This window comes from Bombina bombina, chromosome 2, assembly GCF_027579735.1.
Source record: "Bombina bombina isolate aBomBom1 chromosome 2, aBomBom1.pri, whole genome shotgun sequence".
NCBI classification, from domain to species: domain Eukaryota; kingdom Metazoa; phylum Chordata; class Amphibia; order Anura; family Bombinatoridae; genus Bombina; species Bombina bombina.
Window position 1 is genome coordinate 923,107,345 of NC_069500.1, and position 13,306 is coordinate 923,120,650.

Sequence of the window (13,306 nt, forward strand, 5' to 3'; positions counted from 1 at the left end):
AAAGAAGGTCATAAACAAAAGCGCGCAAGGTTTTCTTTTCTAAACTCTTAAGACAAAACTTTTGTGGATTTATAATTCTAAGTAAGCTTTTTAAATTAAGCAGAAATTCAGAATAATTCAGTGTTTTTCTATAGAAATATGCAATTGAATTTTTTTTTAATATTTTCTGTTACATTCAGCATTGTTATGCATACGAGTATCTATAAATGTTCAATAGCCATTTATTCTGCAACTCAGACAAGGGCTTTTGGAGACCTCTCACACTTTTCATTTTAAAGGACATGGAACTTTCCCCCCACCCCATATTTCAGATAGAATATACAGTTTTAACAACTTTACATTTTACTTCTGTTTTCAAACTTGTTTCATTCTCTTGGTATCCTTAGTTGAAAGAGCAGCAATGCACTAGTGGGTGCTAGATGAACACATTGGGTGAGCCAATGATAAGATACATATATGTGCACTCACCAATCAGCAAGTAATTAGGTCCCAGTAGTGCATCGCTGATTATGAGCCAACCTATTTATTTTCCACAAAGGATACCAAGGTAGTAAAGTAAATTAGATCATTGATGTAAGTTGTTTAAAACTGCATGTTCTATCTGAATCATGATAGTTTAATTTTGACTGTCCCTTTAATGTAGGGGCTCACCCTGTACACCTATACACCTGATTTATTTAAATTCCAGCTGGGGAAATTTCACCTCCATCATCATTTGCCTATCATGCCCCAATAGTAATTAAAATTCCAAAAAGGGTTTATCCTCATATAAATAGGGGCCTTAGGGTATAGATGTAATTCACAGAACTACATCTTCGCAGAAAGGGTGTTTGATTAATGGAATAAACTCCCATTAGAGGTGATACAGACAAACATTGCGAGGGACTTCAAAAAATGACAGGGATAAGCATAAGGCTATCCTACAAACTAAATAAACTCACACTTTTAGGAAATTTTAGTACAGTAGCGCTATAATAAAACACTATAACATATAACAGAACATTTTACTATTGTATTATTTTATCCTTTTAATAACTAATTTATTATTATTTTTATTATTCTTAATTTATAAAGCGCCAACAGATTCCGTAGCGCTGCCCATGGGTACAAAGATAAAAGTACAATGGAGAAACAATACCATATAAGACAACATTTTACAGACAAATACAATGGGAATTGAGGGCCCTATTCCCATGGGAACTTACAATCTAGATGAGTAGGAGGATTGGAAACAGGAGGTGGGGACTGCAAAGATGAGAATGATGTTAGTGAGGCGATAGATGAGGGCAACTTTAGGGAGTGTTTATAGGAGGAGAGGTTAGGGGAAAGTCTGACAGCTTGAGGAATTGTGTTCCAGAGGGTTGGTGTCGCACGAGAGAAGTCCTGTAGTCTAGCATGAGAGGAGCTGATGGTAGAGGAAACAAGGAGCAGGTCATTGTTGGATCTTAGGGGGCGGGTTGGGGTATATTTGTTGATGAGTGAGGACAGGTAGGGTCGGACAGCATTGGTGAGGGCTTTGTAGGTCAGGGTGAGAATTTTGAATTTAACTCTGCTGTGAATGGGGAGCCAGTGAAGGGACTCAGAGAGAGATGCAGCAGATACAGAGCGTCGGGAGAGGTGGATTAGCCTGGCAGAGGAATTTAGGATGGATTGAAGGGGGGAGAAAGGGAGGCCAGTTAGTAGGTTATTACAGTAGTCAAGTCGGGAAATTACTAGGGAGTGGATTAGCTGTTTAGTAGTTTCAGCCCTCAGAAACGGACAAATTTTAGAGATATTGCGCAGGTGGTTGCGGCAGGTTAAAGAGAGCAATTGGATGTGGGTAATGAAGGACGGATTTGAGTCAAGTATAACTCCAATGAAGCGGACTTGGGGTGATGGGGAGATAGTGGTGCCGCCAACAGTGATTGAAAAATTAGAAAATGGAGTAGAGTTAGAGGAGGGAGGGGGGATTAGAAGTAGTTTGGTCTTGGACATGTTTATTTTTAGGTGGTGAGAGGCCATCCAGGAGGAAATGCCAGATAAGCAGTCGCTGATGTGAGAGTTGACAGAAGGAGAGAGTGCAGGGGTGGAAAGGTAGATCTGGGTATCATCAGCATAGAGGTGATAGCTGAAGCCATAGCTGTTGATACGTTTACTCAGTGAAGAAGTGTAGATAGAGAAGAGTAGAGGACCCAGAACAGAGCCTTGAGGTACTCCAACAGACAGAGACAATAGAGAGGAGGAGTCACCAGCAAAAGAGACGGAGAAGGATCTGTTAGAGAGATAAGAGTGAATCCAGGAGAGGGCAGTGTCACAGAGCCCAAGAGAGCTGAGAGTCCGTAGGGGGAGTGGATGGTCAACAGTGTCAAAGGCAGCAGAGAGGTCAAGTAAGATGAGTATAGCGTAATAGCCATTGCTTTTAGCAGAAAGGAGATCGTTAGTAACCTTGGTGAGGGCAGTCTCAGTTGAGTGTTGTGGACGGAAGCCAGATTGCAAGGGGTCAAGCAATGAGTTGGAGGAAAAAAAGTGGGTTAGGCAATCAAAAACTAGTTCCACATTTTGTTGGCATTTAATCTTCAGAATCATATTTGAGTAGTGCACAGGCCAAATCTGTGGCGCTGTATACTTGTGGTAAGCTATGACATATATTAATATTAATTTCCATACTAGTGTGTGTGAAAACAATACTGTGGCACTACTTAATAATGCTATGCCAGACACAGACTGTAGTGCAAATGTCACTTGTACAATGTTTACACATAAAAAATAGCTATATCTTGTGGTATATTTGCCTGCTTTCCCCCACCCTTTCCATACCGCAAGCAGATTTCAAACCTAAAATAAAAATGTTATTCCATTTCTAGCACAGACACACATAATACTAGGTCAACACAATTTTTTTTTGACAGTGAAATAAATACTGCCGATGAGGTTTCATTTTACAGAAAACTAACAGTGTTAATGGGTTTAACTCTTACAATATGAGAGTATAACAGATAAGTATTTTTTCTTATCTCTCTGCTCAGCTTGAAGAATTTTACATTCTCATTTTTTACTGCTCAGTCACACAAATCATATGTTGTCTTTATCAGAGGAATATGCACTTTCAAAACATATGTTGAAGGACCAATAAATACAGTAGGACTGCATAATCAACAAATTCATAATAAAACAACAATGCAAAAGCACTTGGTCTGAATTTCAAATAGTATTATATTTTTTTTCTAGGAAATTTCGGGTTAATTCCATTTCTTTCCACCTACATCATGTGACAGCTATTAGCCAATCACAAAATGCATATACATATATAATGTGAATTATTGCACATGCTCAGTAGCAGCTGGTGTCTCAGAAAGTGTGCATAAAAAGACTGCACATTTTGATAATGGAAGTGAATGGGAAAGTGCTTATAATAACATGCTCTATCTGAATCAAGAAAATTTAATTTTGACTTTAGTGTTCCTTTAAATTTAAAGAAAGGCACCACCCATGAATGAAAAGGTAAATTAGTTTTTTTTTATTATTCCCTAAAAATTAGTAAGGTAACAGACTACTCCCAGGAAACACTTACGGCTAGATTTAGAGTTTTGTCGGTAACGACCCGCTTAGCTAACGCTGGCTTTTTTCACCCCGCACCTTTTAAACATTGCTGGTATTTAGAGTTCACAGAAGGGCTGCGTTAGGCTCCAAAAAGGGAGCGTACAGGCATATTTACCGCCACTGCAACTCTCAATACCAGCAGTGCTTACGGACGCGGCCAGCTTCAAAAACGTGCTCGTGCACGATTCCCCCATAGGAAACAATGGGGCAGTTTGAGCTGAAAAAAAACCTAACACCTGCAAAAAAGCAGCGTTCAGCTCCTAACGCAGCCCCATTGTTTTCTATGGGGAAACAGTTTCTAAGTCTGCACCTAACACCTTAACATGTACCCCGAGTCTAAACACCCCTAACCTTACACTTATTAACCTCTAATCTGCCGCCCCCGCTATCGCTGACACCTGCATATTTTTTTAACCCCTAATCTACCGCTCCGTACACCGCCGTAACCTACATTATCCCTATGTACCCCTAATCTGCTGCCCCTAACACCGCCGACCCCTATATTATATTTATTAACCCCTAATCTGCCACCCTCAAAGTCGCCTCCACCTACCTTCAATTATTAACCCCTAATCTGCCGACCGGACATCACCGCTACTCTAATAAATGTATTAACCCCTAAAGCTAAGTCTAACCCTAACACCAACACCCCCCTAAGTTAAATATAATTTAAATCTAACGAAATAAATTAACTCTTCTTAAATAAATTATTCCTATTTAAAGCTAAATACTTACCTGTAAAATAAATCCTAATATAGCTACAATATAAATTATAATTATATTGTAGCTATTTTAGGATTAATATTTATTTTACAGGCAACTTTATATTTATTTTAACCAGGTACAATAGCTATTAAATAGTTAATAACTATTTAATAGCTACCTAGTTAAAATAATTACAAAATTACCTGTAAAATAAATCCTAACCTAAGTTACAATTAAACCTAACACTACACTATCAATAAATTAATTAAATAAAATACCTACAATTATCTACAATTAAACCTTACACTACACTATCAATAAATTAATTAAATACAATACCTACAAATAAATACAATTACATAAACTAACTAAAGTACAAAAAATAAAAAAAGAACTAAGTTACAAAAAATAAAAAAATATTTACAAACATTATAAAAATATTACAACAATTTTAAGCTAATTACACCTACTCTAAGCCCCCTAATAAAAAAACAAAGCCCCCCAAAATAAAAAAAATGCCCTACCCTATTCTAAAATACAAATAGAAAAGCTCTTTTACCTTACCAGCCCTTAAAAGGGCCTTTTGGGGGACGTCATCCAAGATGGCGTCCCTCGAATTCCGATTGGCTGATAGGATTCTATCAGCCAATCGGAATTATGGTAGGAAAATTCTGATTGGCTGATGGAATCAGCCAATCAGATTCAAGTTCAATCCGATTGGCTGATCCAATCAGCCAATCAGATTGAGCTCGCATTCTATTGGCTGATCGGAATCCTATCAGCCAATCGGAATTTGAGGGACGCCATCTTGGATGACGTCCCTTAAAGGAACCTTCATTCTGTGTTAGGACGTCGGAAGAAGAGGATGGATCCGCGCCGGAGGTCTTGAAGATGGAGCCGCTCGTCGTCGGATGGAAGAAGATAGAAGAAGCGGCTTGGATGAAGATGTCTACCGGTCCGGATCTCCTCTTCTGCCCGGATAGGATGAAGACTTCAGCCCTGATGATGGACCTCTTCAGCCGCCGCTTGGATCAAGACTTCAGCCGGAGGATGGATGTCTTCAGCCCCCGCTTGGGCTTGGATCAAGACTTCAGCCGGAGGATGGACGTCTTCAGCCCCCGCTTGGGCTTGGATCAAGACTTCGGAGCCTGGACCGATCGGTGATACCCGGCGTGGTGAAGATAAGGTAGGAAGATCTTCAGGGGCTTAGTGTTAGGTTTATTTAAGGGGGGTTTGGGTTAGATTAGGGGTATGTGGGTGGTGGGTTGTAATTTTGGTGGGGGTATTGTATGTTTTTTTTTACAGGCAAAAGAGCTGAATTCTTTGGGGCATGCCCCGCAAAAGGCCCTTTTAAGGGCTGGTAAGGTAAAAGAGCTTTTCTATTTGTATTTTAGAATAGGGTAGGGCATTTTTTTATTTTGGGGGGCTTTGTTATTTTATTAGGGGGCTTAGAGTAGGTGTAATTAGCTTAAAATTGTTGTAATATTTTTATAATGTTTGTAAATATTTTTTTATTTTTGTAACTTAGTTCTTTCTTTTTTTGTACTTTAGTTAGTTTTTGTAATTGTATTTATTTGTAGGTATTATATTTAATTAATTTATTGATAGTGTAGTGTTAGGTTTAATTGTAACTTAGGTTAGGATTTATTTTACATGTAATTTTGTAATTATTTTAACTAGGTAACTATTAAATAGTTATTAACTATTTAATAGCTATTGTACCTGGTTAAAATAAATACAAAGTTACCTGTAAAATAAATATTAATCCTAAAATAGCTACAATATAATTATAATTTATATTGTAGCTATATTAGGATTTATTTTACAGGTAAGTATTTAGCTTTAAATAGGAATAATTTATTTAATAAGAGTTAATTTATTTCGTTAGAATTAAATTATATTTAATTTAGGGGGGTGTTAGGGTTAGACTTAGCTTTAGGGGTTAATAAATTTAAAAGAGTAGCGGTGAGGTCCGGTCGGCAGAATAGGGGTTAATACTTGAAGTTAGGTGTTGGTGATGTTAGGGAGGGCAGATTAGGGGTTAATAGTATTTATTATAGGGTTATTGAGGCGGGAGGGAGGCGGATTAGGGATTAATAACTTTATTATAGTAGCGGTGAGGTCCTGTCGGCAGATTAGGGGTTAATAATTGTAGGTAAGGTAGCAGCAATGTTGGGGGGGGCAGATTAGGGGTTAATAAATATAATATAGGGGTCGGCGGTGTTAGGGGCAGCAGATTAGGGGTACATAAGTATAATGTAGGTGGCGACGGTGTGTGGTCGGCAGATTAGGGGTTAAAAAAATTTAATAGAGTGGCGGCGATGTGGGAGGGCCTCGGTTTAGGGGTACATAGGTAGTTTATGGGTGTTAGTGTACTTTAGAGCACAGTAGTTAAGAGCTTTATGAACCGGCGGTAGCCCATAAAGCTCTTAACTCCTGGCTTTTCTCTGCGGCTGGAGTTTTGTCGTTAGATTTCTAACGCTCACTTCAGCCAAGACTCTAAATACCAGCGTTAGAAAGATCCCATTGAAAAGATAGGATACGCAAATGGCTTAGGGGGATCTGCGGTATGGAAAAGTTGCGGCTGGAAAGTGAGCGTTAGACCCTTACCTACACAACTCCAAATACCAGCTGTAGCCCAAAACCAACGTTAGGAGCCTCTAACGCTGGTTTTGATGGCTAACGCCAAACTCTAAATTTAGGTGTTAATTTCAAAATGGGGTTTTCATGCCCCTCTGTGAGGATTATCATGGATATAAAACAACCATAAACCTCCTAACAACTCTTACTAGTGCCTGTTAAAATTTGTTGCTCACCATTACTACAATGCATATGAATATTGCATATGACTCATTCAAAAGAGGTACTTCCTGTTTTTTCCTTCAAATGATAGGCCTTAATGTCAATTAATAGGGATAAAAAAGTCAAAACTGAAATGTGCATGGGTGCATTTCATTTTTAAATACAGTAATTTTTTGCAATATATTTCCGTTAGCAAAAATGATTTTACTAAAATGTATTACTTTTTCAGAGGCATACACACATATGCCATGCTGTTGTTTTTCCTCCTGTGCCTGCAGATCTTTTAACCTTTTGCCGCCGTTATGCTGTTCTATTCCGTCATAATTACACTAAGCTTTAGAGCCGGTATGACGGAATAGAACATCATAGCCAACAGCTGTCCTGAAGCCTACTGCGCTTCCTGGATTTGATCGCGGTCTGGAGGGCGTTCTTAGGGTTATAGGGACGTCCCTCAGACCCGATCCAATAATTGAAATCTCGAGATGGTGTGCACGATCGCGTGATTTCAATTTGTCTACATCGGAACACCATCTAGGAGCTTTAAGGGACATGATACTCAAATATTAAAGAGCATGAAAGTGATGCAACATAGCTGTAAAAAGCTGATTAGAAAATATCACCTTACCATCTCTTTGTAAAAAATTAAGATATTTTATCTCAAATTTCCTAAGTATTCACACCCCACTTTAAAGTAAGGTGATGAAATCAGGGGACTTTTTTTTATTGACAAATGGTAAAAAACTATTTTATTAGCATATTTTCCTCAAATTATAAATGCAGTGTATTTGGTATGGGTTTATGGAGTGATTGTATGATATATATATATATATATATATATATATACGTTATTTCTCCCATTTTCTCTCTCACACACACACACACACACACACACACACAAGCATACATATACATGCATGCACTTCACAAGCATACATATACATGCATGCACATACACACACACACACACACAAGCATATATATATAAACATACACACACAAGCATACATATATACACAAAAGCATACATATATACACATACACAAGCATACATATACACACATGCACATAAACACACATACAAGCATACATATATACACACACAGGCATACATATACACACATACAAGCATATACACACACACACACAAGTATACATATACACAGATGCACAAACACAGACATACAAGCATACATATACACATACACACAAGCATACATATACACACACAAGCATACATATGCACACATACACACACATACACACACATGATTCTTACGTCACTCCAGATGTTCCGAACACAAGTTTGGCACAATCTGACTACTTTTGCTAGTTATCAAAAAACTAGCAGGTACGCTCGGCACTTTTCCGGCCCAGAGTACCCGGTTTTCAATCCGCCGCCCTGGAGGTGGCAGATCCCATAGGAATCAATGGGAGTCTGACCATAACGAAAGTTCATGTTCGCTGCTGCCCGACATCCCCCCTACACCGCCGCAACTAAATAAAGTTATTACCCCCTAAACCGCCGCTCCCGGAGCCCACTGCCACTCTAATAAACTGATTAACCCCTAAACCGCTGGTCCCGGACCCCGCCGCCACTCTAATAAATATGTTAACCCCTAAACCGCCGCTCCCGGACCCCGCCACCACTCTAATAAATATGTTAACCCCTAAACCGCCGCTCCTGGACCCCGCCGCCACCTACATAATACCTATTAACCCCTATCCTGCCCCCCCTACACCGCCGCCACCTATAATACATTTATTAACCCCTATCCTGCCCCCCCTACACCGCCGCCACTATAATAAAATTATTAAACCTTAAACCTAAGTCTAACCCTAACCCTAACACCCCCTAACTTAAATATTAATTAAATACATCTAAATATTATAACTCTTATTAACTAAATTAACCCAATTAAAAACTAAATACTTACCTTTAAAATAAACCCTAATATAGCTACAATATAAATAATAATTATATTGTAACTATCTTAAGATTTATTTTTATTTTACAGGCAACTTTCAATTTATTTTAACTAGGTACAATAGCTATTAAATAGTTATTAACTATTTAATAGCTACCTAGTTAAAATAAAGACAAATTTACCTGTAAAATAAAAACTAACCTAAGTTACAATTACACCTAACACTACACTATACTTAAATAAATTATTCCTATTTAAAACTAAATACTTACCTGTAAAATAAACCCTAAGATAGCTACAATGTAATTAATAATTACATTGTAGCTATTTTAGGATTTATATTTATTTTACAGGTAACTTTGGCCTAGATTTGGAGTTTGGCGGTAGCCGTGGAAACCAGCGTTAGAGGCTCCTAACGCTGGTTTTAGGCTACCTCCGGTATTTGGAGTCACTCAAAATAGGGTCTAATGCTCACTTTTCAGCCACGACTTTTCCATACCGCAGATCCCCTTACGTCAATTGCGTATCCTATCTTTTCAATGGGATTTTTCTAACTCCGGTATTTAGAGTCGTGGCTGAAGTGAGCGTTAGAAATCTAACGACAAAACTCCAGCCGCAGAAAAAAGTCAGTAGTTAAGAGCTTTCTGGGCTAATGCCGGTTCATAAAGCTCTTAACTACTGTACTCTAAAGTACACTAACACCCATAAACTACCTATGTACCCGTAAACCGAGGTCCCCCCACATCGCCGCAACTCGATTAAATTTTTTTAACCCCTAATCTGCCGACCGCCACCTACGTTATCCTTATGTACCCCTAATCTGCTGCCCCTAACACCGCCGACCCCTATATTATATTTATTAACCCCTAATCTGCCCCTCACAACGTCGCCGCCAGCTACCTACACTTATTAACCCCTAATCTGCCGTCCGCACGCCGCCGCCAGCTACATTATCCCTATGTACCCCTAATCTGCTGCCCTAACATCGCCGACCCCTATATTATATTTATTAACCCCTAACCTGCCCCCCACAACGTCGCCGCCACCTACCTACAATAATTAACCCCTAATCTGCCGACCGCAAAGAGCCGCCAGCTACATTATAGCTATGTACCCCTAATCTGCTGCCCCTAACACCGCCGACCCCTATATTATATTTATTAACCCCTAACCTGCCCTCCCTAACATCGCCGACACCTAACTTCAATTATTAACCCCTAATCTGCCGACCGAATCTCGCCGCAATTCTAATAAATGTATTAATCCCTAAAGCTAAGTCTAACCCTAACACTAACACCCCCCTAAATTAAATATAATTTACATCTAACGAAATTAATTAACTCTTATTAAATAAATTATTCCTATTTAAAGCTAAATACTTACCTGTAAAATAAATCCTAATATAGCTACAACATAAATTATAATTATATTATAGCTATTTTAGGATTAATATTTACCTGTAAAATAAATCCTAACCTAAGTTACAATTAAACCTAACACTACACTATCAATAAATTAATTAAATAAAATACCTACAATTACCTACAATTAAACCTAACACTACACTATCAATAAATAAATTAAATACAATACCTACAAATAACTACAATGAAATAAACTAACTAAAGTACAAAAAATAAAAAAGAACTAAGTTACAAAAAATAAAAAAATATTTACAAACATAAGAAAAATATTACAACAATTGTAAACTAATTACACCTACTCTAAGCCCCCTAATAAAATAACAAAGCCCCCCAAAATAAAAAAAATGCCCTACCCTATTCTAAATTACTAAAGTTCAAAGCTCTTTTACCTTACCAGCCCTGAACAGGGCCCTTTGCGGGGCATGCCCCAAGAAGTTCAGCTCTTTTGCCTGTAAAAAAAAACATACAATACCCCCCCCAACATTACAACCCACCACCCACATACCCCTAATCTAACCCAAACCCCCCTTAAATAAACCTAACACTAAGCCCCTGAAGATCATCCTACCTTGTCTTCACCATACCAGGTTCACCGATCCGTCCTGGCTCCGATATCTTCATCCAACCCAAGAGGGGGCTAGACATCCATCATCCGATGGCTGAAGAAGTCCAGAAGAGGGTCCAAAGTCTTCATCCTATCCGGGAAGAAGAGTAGATCCGGACCGGCAACCATCTTCTTCCAAGCGGCATCTTCTATCTTCATCCGATGAGGACCGGCTCCATCCTGAAGACCTCCACCGCGGACCCATCTTCATCCGGCGACGTCCAACTGAAGAATGACGGTTCCTTTAAGGGACGTCATCCAAGATGGCGTCCCTCGAATTCCGATTGGCTGATAGGATTCTATCAGCCAATCGGAATTAAGGTAGGAATATTCTGATTGGCTGATGGAATCAGCCAATCAGAATCAAGTTCATTCCGATTGGCTGATAGAATCCTATCAGCCAATCGGAATTCGAGGGACGCCATCTTGGATGACGTCATTTAAAGGAACCGTCATTCGTCGTTCAGTCGTCGGCCAGGATGGATGTTCCGTGTCGGAGGTCTTCAGGATCCTGCCGCTCCGCTCCGGATGGATGACGATAGAAGATCCCGCTTGGATGAAGACTTCAATCGGATGGAAGACCTCTTCTGCCCCGCTTGGATGAAGACTTCTACCGGATGGAGGACCTCTTCATGCTCCGCTTGGATCAAGACTTCGGACCCTCTTCTGGACCGATCGCTGAACCCGGTGAGGTGAAGACAAGGTAGGGAGATCTTCAGGGGCTTAGTGTTAGGTTTATTTAAGGGGGTTTGGGTTAGATTAGGGGTATGTGGGTGGTGGGTTGTAATGTTGGGGGGGGTATTGTATGTTTTTTTTTACAGGCAAAAGAGCTGAACTTCTTGGGGCATTCCCCGCAAAGGGCCCTGTTCAGGGCTGGTAAGGTAAAAGAGCTTTGAACTTTAGTAATCTAGAATAGGGTAGGGCATTTTTTTATTTTGGGGGGCTTTGTTATTTTATTAGGGGGCTTAGAGTAGGTGTAATTAGTTTAAAATTGTTGTAATATTTTTCTTATGTTTGTAAATATTTTTTTATTTTTTGTAACTTAGTTCTTTTTTATTTTTTGTACTTTAGTTAGTTTATTTCATTGTAGTTATTTGTAGGTATTGTATTTAATTAATTTATTGATAGTGTAGTGTTAGGTTTAATTGTAGGTAATTGTAGGTATTGTATTTAATTAATTTATTGATAGTGTAGTGTTAGGTTTAATTGTAACTTAGGTTAGGATTTATTTTACAGGTAATTTTGTAATTATTTTAACTATTTTAGCTATTAAATAGTTCTTAACTATTTAATAGCTATTGTACCTGGTTAAAATAAATACAAAGTTACCTGTAAAATAAATATTAATCCTAAAATAGCTATAATAGCTTCAATATAATTATAATTTATATTGTAGCTATATTAGGATTTATTTTACAGGTAAGTATTTAGCTTTAAATAGGAATAATTTATTTAATAAGAGATAATTAATTTTGTTAGATTAAATTTATATTTAACTTAGGGGGGTGTTAGTGTTAGGGTTAGACTTAGCTTTAGGGGTTGATACATTTATTAGAATAGCGGTGAGCTCAAGTCGGCAGATTAGGGGTTAATAATTGAAGTTAGGTGTCGGCGATGTTAGGGAGGGCAGATTAGGGGTTAATACTATTTATTATAGGGTTAGTGAGGCGGATTAGGGGTTAATAACTTTATAATAATAGCGGTGCAATCCGCTCGGCAGATTAGGGGTTAATAAGTGTAGGCAGGTGGAGGCGATGTTGTGGGGGGCAGATTAGGGGTTAATAAATATAATATAGGGGTCGGCGATGTTAGGGCAGCAGATTTGGGGTACATAGGGATAATGTAAATACCGGCGGTTTACGGAGCGGCAGATTAGAGGTTAATAATAATAATATGCAGGGGTCAGCGATAGCGGGGGCGGCAGAATAGGGGTTAATAAGTGTAAGGTTAGGGGTGTTTAGACTCTGGGTACATGTTAGAGTGTTAGGTGCAGACGTAGGAAGTGTTTCCGCATAGCAAACAATGGGGCTGCGTTAGGAGCTGAACGCGGCTTTTTTGCAGGTGTTAGTTTTTTTTTCAGCTCAAACAGCCCCATTGTTTCCTATGGGAAAATCGTGCACGAGCACGTTTTTGAGGCTGGCCGCTTGCGTAAGCAACTCTGGTATCGAGAGTTGAAGCTGCGTTAAATATGCTCTACGCTCCTTTTTTGGAGCCTAACGCAGCCTTTATGTGGACTCTCAATACCAGAGTTATTTTTATGGTGCGGC